Source organism: Neofelis nebulosa, chromosome 2, assembly GCF_028018385.1.
Source record: "Neofelis nebulosa isolate mNeoNeb1 chromosome 2, mNeoNeb1.pri, whole genome shotgun sequence".
Lineage (NCBI taxonomy): Eukaryota > Metazoa > Chordata > Mammalia > Carnivora > Felidae > Neofelis > Neofelis nebulosa.
Window position 1 is genome coordinate 122,582,936 of NC_080783.1, and position 9,870 is coordinate 122,592,805.

At 45.3% G+C, this 9,870-nt stretch overlaps 1 long non-coding RNA gene across 1 annotated transcript; it reads right to left on the bottom strand.

The window, feature by feature from the left end:
• Window positions 1–1,005: 1,005 nt before the first annotated feature.
• On the bottom strand, window positions 1,006–9,189 carry LOC131504120 (uncharacterized). The gene is made up of 3 exons (XR_009257796.1): window positions 8,806–9,189; window positions 6,546–6,649; window positions 1,006–2,559 (listed from the first exon to the last, which is right to left on the bottom strand). It is a non-coding gene; the product is annotated as an uncharacterized LOC131504120 (long non-coding RNA).
• Between the last annotated feature and the right edge of the window lie 681 nt (window positions 9,190–9,870).

The window sequence follows — 9,870 nt, forward strand, 5'->3', positions numbered from 1 at the left end:
AGGGTGCTGATCATCTTGGAAAGCAGTCCGCAGTTCCTCAAAAAGACAAACATGGAATTACCACAGCGCCTAGCATTTTCAGTCCTAGATACACTCAAGACAAGTTAAAATCTATCCACACAAAAACACGTACACAACTGTTTGTAGCAACCTTATTTAATAATAGCCGAAAGTAGGGGGCTCCTGGGTGGTTCAGTCGGTTAGGTGTCCGACTTCGGGTCAGGTCATGATCTTGCGGTCATGAGTTCAAGCCCCGCGTCAGGCTCTGTGCTGACAGCTCAGAGCCTGGAGCCTGCTTCAGATTCTGTCTCCCTTGCTCTCTGCCCCTCCCCCGCTCACACTCTGTCTCTCTCTCAAAAATAAACATTAAAAAAAAATAACAATAGCCCAAAGTGGAAACAACCCAGACGTTCATGAATTGATGACTCAATTAAAAAATACATATGATCTATCCACAATGGAATATTATTTGGCAATAAAAAGGAATGAAGTACCAATAACCTGGTACACTATGGACAAACCTTGAAAACATGATCCTAAGTGAAAGAAGCCATTCAAAGAAGACCACACATTTTATGAGCTCATTTATGTGAGGCGTCCAGAATAACACAAATCTATAGAGAGTGCAAATAGATTAGCGGTTACCTAGGGCTAGGAGGGTTAGGAGAGACTGATGATTGTTAATGGGTATGGTGTTTCCTTGCGAGGGGATGGATGTGTTCAAAAATTGGTGGTGGAGATGGTGGCACAATTCTGTGACTATACTAAAAGCCACTGGGTCGGGGCGCCTGGGTGGCGCAGTCGGTTAAGCGTCCGACTTCAGCCAGGTCACGATCTCGCGGTCCGTGAGTTCGAGCCCCGCGTCAGGCTCTGGGCTGATGGCTCGGAGCCTGGAGCCTGTTTCCGATTCTGTGTCTCCCTCTCTCTCTGCCCCTCCCCCGTTCATGCTCTGTCTCTCTCTGTCCCAAAAATAAATTAAAAACGTTGGAAAAAAAAAACAAACCACTGGATCACACACTTTTTCTTTTCCTAAGATAAAGCTTTTAATTAGGAAAAGAAAAAGAAGCAAAAGATAGAAGTCATAATGTGTTACTTCATTTCCAGAAAGAACTTCCTAGTAACTAGATCCACCTGAAAATGGAATGGGCTGTTTTTTCGAGTTGGCGAGCTCTCGGTCCGTAAGCAAGTAGTCAAACTGGAAGTTGACGATTGTTAAGAATGTCAATCCTTCCTTTCTAGATGCACAAGGTCCTGGAACTGACCATATAGCCCTTCGCCCCGAGAAACCTCTTACTCACAAAGTCTGGCCAGGATGTTTCCAACCTCACCCCAGGGCTCTAGAAACTCTGTCTCACTGGGGAATTCTGTATAGTCTGTGCCTCAAAGTTACCCCAACTACAGGATAATTGACAAAGTTGGACATAGACCTCCCAACTTTCTTTTTTTTTTTTAAAATTTTTTTTTAATGTTTATTTATTCTTGAGACAGAGAGAGACAGAGCACGAACGGGGGAGGGTCAGAGAGAGAGGGAGACACAGAACCTGAAGGAGGCTCCAGGCTCTGAGCTGTCAGCACAGAGCCCGATGCGGGGCTCGAACTCACGGACTATGAGATCATGACCTGAGCTGAAGTCGGACGTTCAACCAACTGAGCCACCCAGGCACCCCTAGACCTCCCAACTTTCTACCCATCACTGGATGAGGGCTGCTTCCAGAGCATTAACTCTCTTGCAATTCCATCTTATCCTATGGATAGGCTATCTATTCCTTATTCTGAGGCCAGAACAAGGCAGGTGCTAACATAAGCTGCCTTCAGGTAGAAAATGAATGTCAAGTGCCAGCATCTGCTATAACACCCCAGTCTCTAGCTCTGGGCATCAGACGCATCCAGGCAAGTAGTCACGAGATTTCTCTACCTATATCCACTTATGGAAAGATGGGACCCTAGCGGGGAATCAAGCAGCAGTAATCTCTGCCTTTTACTCCCCAAAGTTATCTCAAGCGCCACCTGCCCAACACGGAACTCACTTCCTTCTGCAATCCATTCTTCCATATTTCTTGTCTCTGAAGATGGCCACTCAAGCCCCCAACCCGGAAATCTTCCTTGGCTATTCTTTAACCCCAATGTCCAATCCATCACCATGCGTGCCACAGCCACCTCCCATCTCTCTGGACTGTTCTCAAACTGCTATTTTGCAAATGTGTTATTTCTTCCAGCGGGAATGAGATGCAAGGGCCCCTAAATAAGAAAGGGGCCTTGGTGATCTTATCGGTGGCAGCGACGCTGAGTTTCGGGGGTTCGGTGATTGCAGCCATGGCCTTTTCTTCCTCCCCAGCCAGGCTGCAAGCCTCTTGAGTGCGGGCACCACATCTTACTTTCGTCCTAATCTCATGGCTCAGAGCGCAGGGCTGGGTACCAGTGTCTCCATGATGCTTGCCGTGTTCTGGTCTGCTCTTCTCCATTAGGCACAGCAGGTGCAGCGGTGTGGACTCATAAATTTTCACGGGCTCATGGAAATGTTTCAATTTCTTTTGACATAAGAAAAAAGATAAACATATCCTAGTAAAGGTAATGAATATGTATTAATGATTCCAGCCTGGATCATATTTGTCTTCATACCAACCTACCTGTAAAATACAAAATTGTTAATATATTTTTCTTTTCTTTCTTTCTTTTCTTTTTTTTTTTTTTTTTTGTGGATAAAGGCACCCATGGTCACAAAAGTGCTTAGAGCCCCCAAGAGTGATAATGCAGCTCTCAGGTCGGCATCACTTCACCATGAAGTCGGAAACTTCTGGACTTACCAGGGGCTACACTACGGCTGTCCCTTGTCATTTCTGCTGGAAAGTAGAGCTCAGAGAACTATGTATTCTGCCTTGTCCTACCTCCCTTTAAGAGTCTAGGACAAAAATAGCCCCAAGGCCTTTTGGATTGGTGGAACTGAAGATAAGTTTAAATTTAAGAGGCTCTAACTTCAAACATGGGGGATAAGATGAAAAAAGAAATCCAGACAGTCTACTTTCGTTCTATCCCAATCAAACTTTTATTTCAAAGAACTATTTAAAGAACCTGACATATGTGAAACACAAAACTCTTTTTTTAAACCTTCAGGGATCTGACAAAGAGCCTGAAATTGAGACCTTCTCCTTCCCACAGCATTAGATATCCTGCGAGTGCCAAGGTCTGGGCCGTGCAGGGAGGAGGGTTCTGTTCGGCCTGCCCCAGGGCCATCTGTGGCATGAATTGCGTGTTTCCTGGGCTCTCTGCAAGTTGCAAGCTGCGAGCATTTGCCCAGCAAATCAGGTTAAAATGAACAAAGGCGGCCTCGAAGGGGGATGTCTCAGAGGGCACTGCGGGCCAAGGGGAGTGTGTGATGTGCGGTGGGTTAAGGATGGGGTAGAGCAGCTTGGGGAGGTAGAAAGTTGTTGCTAGGCAACCAGCCCTGGTGCCTTTGTAAATGTGGATCTATTTTGTTTGAAGCAGCAGCTGGCAGCCGCCACCTTCTTTAATCACCCTCCTCCTTTTCTCTATGCCCAGAGCACAGACCTGAGCTGTAGCTCTCGGGGAGATGCTGGGAGGATGGAGTAGGGAACCTGCTTGGGGCTACAGAAAAAAAAAAACAACACACACACACACACAGGAAAAGACAGCGTAGACCTGGTGGGAATCTGGATGTTTCCATTTAGTAACCAAGGGCTTAGGCAAGTTTATTTCATCTCTCTGATGTTCAGATTCCTTGGTTATAAAACTGGGGCCATAGCCCTCTTGCAGGAACGTTGGGAAGATTAGAGAAAACACGGGAACACGGTAGATATGCAATAATCAGTAGCAGAGGGGTGAGGGCACCCGGCACCAGACTGCCTGTGTCCTCATCATAGCTCTGCCACTCATTAGCTGTGCGACCTCAGGCATGTTAATTAACCATTCAGTGCCTTTGCTTGTGTGTGTGTGTGTGTGTGTTTCATCTGTGAAATAAGGAATAATAACAGTACTTACCTAACCAGGGTCATTTTGAGGATTCATGCATTAATAATGCAAAGTGTTTAGAACATAACGAGCACTCAATGCATGTTCACAATGACTTGTAATAATACATGCAGCATGTCAGAGGGTATCTGCAGACCAGGTGCTAGAGGGACCGCCTTGCATGAGCTCATTTTCAAAGGGCTTTTGATTTTGACCGCGGGAGACAGGAGGAAGTTGTTACTGTAGTACCTTGAGAGCAGCGTATGTGTAGATTAAGCAAGGACTTCTTGGATTAGCTGTAGGACCTTACCCAAGCTCCTTAAGCTCTTTTAACTGTAAGAGACCATCTTGTAAAAGGTTCCTCATGAGGATACCTGCCCAATCTGTCGGTGGTAAGGATTAAATGAGGTAGCTTGGCAGGTGCTTAGCATAACGTCTGGCCCAGAGTAAGCATCCAAAACCTGGTGGCTGATATCATTTCTAGAAATAGAGACAAAGACTAGAGGAGCAGCATGGGGTCTGTGCCTCCACAGTAAACCCACATTAGGAAAAGGGCTGCAGACGGAGGCCGAAGAAGCTGGTTTTTGCTATGCTCTGTCTTTGGGGTACGGGATGTATGAGCACCCAGGCACGTGCAAAGCTGCTTTGGTTTCCAGGTGACCGAGAGGGACAGACTAGGAAAGGTGTCCTTCCGTTTTCAGGGCAGACCGCTTGGTGCAGCCAGTGGAGTTCTCGTAGTGAGAGGGGTTGCAGGAATGGGGGTGAAGCGTCCCCAGAGGAAGATCTCAGTGAGGAGACCCAGAAAGAGAAGGGGGATGGTGATAAGCATACACCTGGACAAGCAGGTGGGGACCAACGTGGTGAGCTCTTTTAGAATGACTACTATTCGGGCCCCATCTGGTGAGGCTTAAGTACGTCTGGCAACATGCGCATCGTAAATGCTCTGAGGTAAGAGGAAGAAAAATCACCAAAAACTTGGGCTACCTTACGTAATTTCAGGAATAAACTGGGCCTTGATAAAATAATGGACTGAAGAAACAGGGAAAATACAGCAAGGAAGTATAAGTGGGGGAAACCTCAGGAAAGTCCCGGCTGGAGTGATTTGCTGGAATGATGAGACTGTATCTTATGGAGTGACAGTAGAGGTGGGCTTATGGGAAACCTTGGGCCCTTCGCTCAAAATTTTGAACTTTTGTCTAGTATATCAAATATTTTTGAGCATAAAATTATATATTATATCTATATTTATATATAGATAGATTATGTATCATATATATATTTTGATATAAAAGAAGTCATGGTTCAAATAAAGAGTGGGGGTGGGGGGAGCCTATCTGGTATCAGAAGCCCGGGGTTTGAACTTGACCCATCCTTGTCTCATAACGATGGACAAGCCGTTAACTTTCCTGAGATGTAAGGTGAAGTTAATAGTATCTTCTTCCAGGGTACTTAGGATCAAAGGTGTGATGTGACTGACACCTTTAAGAGCAAAAGGAACACAAGCAAAAATAAATAGCAGGACCACATCAAACCACAACGTTTCTGCACGGTGAAGGAAACCATCAACAAAAAATGGCGACCTACAGAATGGGCAAAAACAAATACTATAAAACAAGTCAGCAAATGCTATATCTGAGAAGGGGTTAATATCCAAAATATATAAAGAATGCATACAACTGAGTAGCAAAAGAAAAAAAAGCTAATCAAAAAAATGCGCAGATCCGAATAGACATTTTCTTCCCCAAGGAAGAATCCAGATGGCCAACAGACACGTGAAGAGATGCTCAACGTTGCTCATCATCAGAGAAATGCAAGTCAAAACCACAACGAGGTATCACCTCACACCCGTCAGAATGGCATCACCAAAAAAGACAAGAAATAATAAGTGTTGGCGAGGATGTGGGGGAAAGGAGACCTTGTGCTCTGTTGGTGGGAATGTAAATTGGTGCGGCCACTCTGGAACGCAGTATGGAGGTTCCTCAAAAAATGAAAACCGGAACTACCATATGGTTCAGCAATTCCACTTGTGGACATTTATCAGACACAAATAAGAATATAAACTTAAGAAGACACGCAGTGTTATTCACAATAGCCAACTATGGAAACAACCTAAGTGTCCACCAACAGATGGATGGATAAAGAAGATGTCGTGTGGACACAGCGGGATATTATTCAGCCATAAATAAGATGGAAATCTTGCCATTTGTGACAACATGGATGGATCTTGAGAGAGTTATGCTAAGGGAAATAAGTTAGAGAAAAACAAATACCATATGATCTCACTTAGATATGGAACCTAAAAAAACAAAGGAATAAAAAAACCAAGCTCATAGGTATACGGAGAATGGATTGGTGGTTGCCAGAGGTGGGAGGGGGCAGGGGGTGGGCAAAATGGATGAAGGGGGTCAAAAGCTACAAACTTTCAGTTAGAAAATAAATAAGTCATGGGGATATGACGTACGGCATTGGTGACTGTACTTAATAATATTGTATCACACATTTTGAAATTTAAGAGAGTTGATTTTTTTTTTTTTTTTAAATACGATGTGAAAACACTCCATAAACTCTTCTGGGCCTACCTTCTTTTCTTTTGCTGTTTCTTTCCTGACTCGGCTTGTGACGTACATCTTCCCCTGGACTTTGACAGCATCTTGTACGTTGGTACCAGTTAGTCGACTGTTGGCTGCAAAACCCAGATGTGCCTTGAATTCTCCTGAACAATCTTGAACCATCTCGAACAGTAAGGAATCAATTGGCTTACATAACCAGTAATCTAGAGGTAGGGTAGACCTCGGGATGGCTCTGTCCCCAGGCTGGGTTTGACATGGCCGCAGCAGGCCCAGTGCTCAAATCTGTGCATAACAACATCTGGAGGGAGGGTTGCTTCCAGCACCATCCCCCGTACAGTGAGCAGGGTTTTCTCAGAACCTTCCAAAGCCTTCTCTTTACCGCTCATTCTCCAAAATGGTCACATACCTGTTCTTGAACCAAACATTAGCAAGGCACGTAAGCGCACTTTTAGATGGATGGTTCTCAGCTGGGGGTGATTTTGCTCCTCATCCCTCCCTGCCCTTATCACTTGGCAATATCTGGAGACAGATTTGATTGCCATGAATGGAGGACAGGGGGAGTGTGTGTTGCTAGCATATGGTGAGTAGAGGCCAGGGGCACCTGGGTGGCTCAGTCGGTTAAGCGTCTGACTTCGGCTCAGGTCATGATCTCACGGTTCGTGAGTTTGAGCCCCGCATCGGGCTCAGAGCCTGGAGCCTGTTTCAGATTCTGTGTCTCCCTCACTCTCTGCCCCTCCCCCACTCATGCTGTCTCTATCTCTCATAAATAAATAAAACTTAAAAAAATTTAAAAAAAAAGTAGAGGCCAGAGATGCTGATAAATACCGTACAATGCACAGGATAACCCCCACAATAAAGAATTATCTAGGCCAAAACGTCAGTAATGCCAAAATTGAGAAACCCCGTTTTAAATTTTTTATGTTTATTTATTAATAGAGAGAGGGAGAGGGAGAGAGAGCATGTACAAGTAGGGGAGGGGTACGGGGAAGGGGAGAAAGAATCCCAAGCAGGATCCGCACCATTAGAGTAGAGCCCCATGTGGGCTCAAACTCACCAACCGTGAGATCATGACCTGAGCTGAGATCAAGAGGCGGATGCTTAACCGACTGTGCCATCCAGGCGCCCCTGGGGAAACCCTGTTTTAGACTGATCAGCCCCACATTTGGGGCTTGGGGTGCAGTTAGTGGCCACGTTTGTATGTATGGATGAGGAGTGAACAAAACTGAGATTCACCGAGGGAAGAGAAGGGGGAAATTGATGCTGAAATTGACCATCAACCATGTACCCTGCGACTTTGCTCCATCAGGGCACTTACCTCATTGTGTGGCTGTTGTTTCTTTATCACCTGTGTTAGCTTTCTATTGCTGGAAATAAACTGGCACCAAGTATTGTAAAACAACCACAAGTTTATTACCCAATTTCTGTAGGTCAGAAGCCTGGGTGTGGTGTGGATGCATCCTGTGCTCAGGGTCTCACTGGGCTTAAATTAAGGTATTGGCTGGGGCTGTGGTTCGCTGGGGCTCTGGGTTGTCCTCTAAGCTGATTCTTGTGGCTGAATCCATTGCCTCGTGGTTATAGGGCTGAGGTCTCTGTTTCCTTGCTGACTTCTCAGCTGGGGGTCCCTCTCAGCAACCAGAGGCCACCTGCACTCCTACCATGTGGCCCCCCCTTCACCTTCCAGTGAGCAATGGTGCATAGAATCCTTCTTATGCTTTGAAACTCCAACTCACTCTTATGCCACCGACCAGAAAAAACTCTCTGCGTTTCAAGTACTCATGCAATTGGGGTCCGACCCTATCGTAAGGCCAACTGATCTGGAACCTTAATTACATCGACCAGATCTCTTGACGCTCTATTAGCGTTTGAATGAATAACTGGGAGAAGGTGGATATGTCCCAAGCACCTCCATGTTACTGGCTCTTAGCAGAATACCCGGCAAATATTTTTTTTCTCAATAAATATCGTTTGAACAAATAAAGAATAAAACAAACTCATCTCTCTCTCTTTTTTTTTTTTCCTTCTTCTTCTTTTTGGATAGAATTACTAGATGGGTCACTCGGGAATGTTATATACAGAGAATTGTATCATCTGGAAGTTCGCAGGTATTCTGCTCCTAGAGGACTCTTGTCAATCATTCTAGGGATCCACAGATTCACAGTGTGGGATCCATCAGATCAAGATCTCCGTGGGTCTGAGCTCTGTTTGTTACAACCGCAGACTGAGGTTTTTGCATTGCCTTTTCGGCAGAGCGGGCGGACTGCTGACTGACCTTAAATCCGTAGCTCACCAAAAGCTTTTCTGCATTAACTGGTACCAGGCCCGCTCTCTCCCATTTGGCACCTGGGCAGAATGTTATGCTGTTCGCTTCCACCCATTTCCACGTCGTGAGTTCTGGCCTATCATTTCAGCCCGTCGGAGACCTCTGGGAATTCTGATTTTATAATCCAACTTCTTGGCTCTCCTGCCTCACTCTGTAATACTTGAAAACATAAGCGGCACATTTTACTTGTCTTTTTCCAAATAGTTTATAAAAATGTTGAACGAGGCAAGCCCAAATTCAAAGCCCTGAGGCGTGTTAACTTCTTTCAAGTTGACAACGATGATTTAATCAATAGTCTTTGCGTAAGGATTGCTCAATCTGCGATGAATCAACTCTTTTATTTCTACACCCTATCTGCAAGCATATTATGAAAGACTTAGATGTTTGGCTGAGTCTAAACTGTATAGAATAGTACCATTCAGGGGGCGCCTGGGTGGCTCAGTTGGTCAAGCGTCCAACTTTGGCTCAGGTCACAATCTTGCAGTTCATGAGTTCGAGCCCCACGCCGGCCTCTGTGCTGACAGCTCAGAGCCTAGAGCCTGCTTCGGATTCTGTGTCTCCCTCTCTCTCTCTGCCCCTTCGCCGCTCATGCTCTGTCTCTCTCTGTCTCTCAAAAATGAATAAAGTTAAAAAAAAATTTTAAAGAATAGTACCGTTCAATTATGCTCCTAAGACCACAGCGCACGTCGTTTGCAATCAGGAACATACACACGTCAGGAAATTCTCTTCCAAGTTTGCAGATAAGGCCACACTTTGATGTCCTTCATATAGTTTTTGTGCAGAGACAGAGATATCTTTTAACTCCCAGATTTTATTGGTTGCCTTCCAAAATTTTCTGTGACAGAAGATTCTGGTAGTCTTTATGTTGATCTATGAGCTGGCAAGCGTTTCTGCTTCCTTGCCTCCATGGCTTATGGGAAGTTCCACTTGGGAGGAGAGACGATTGCCCTGACTTGTGAGGAGTAAAGGTTGGGCTGTAGGGTGAGAACAAGGCACATGACTCCTTGTTCGAAG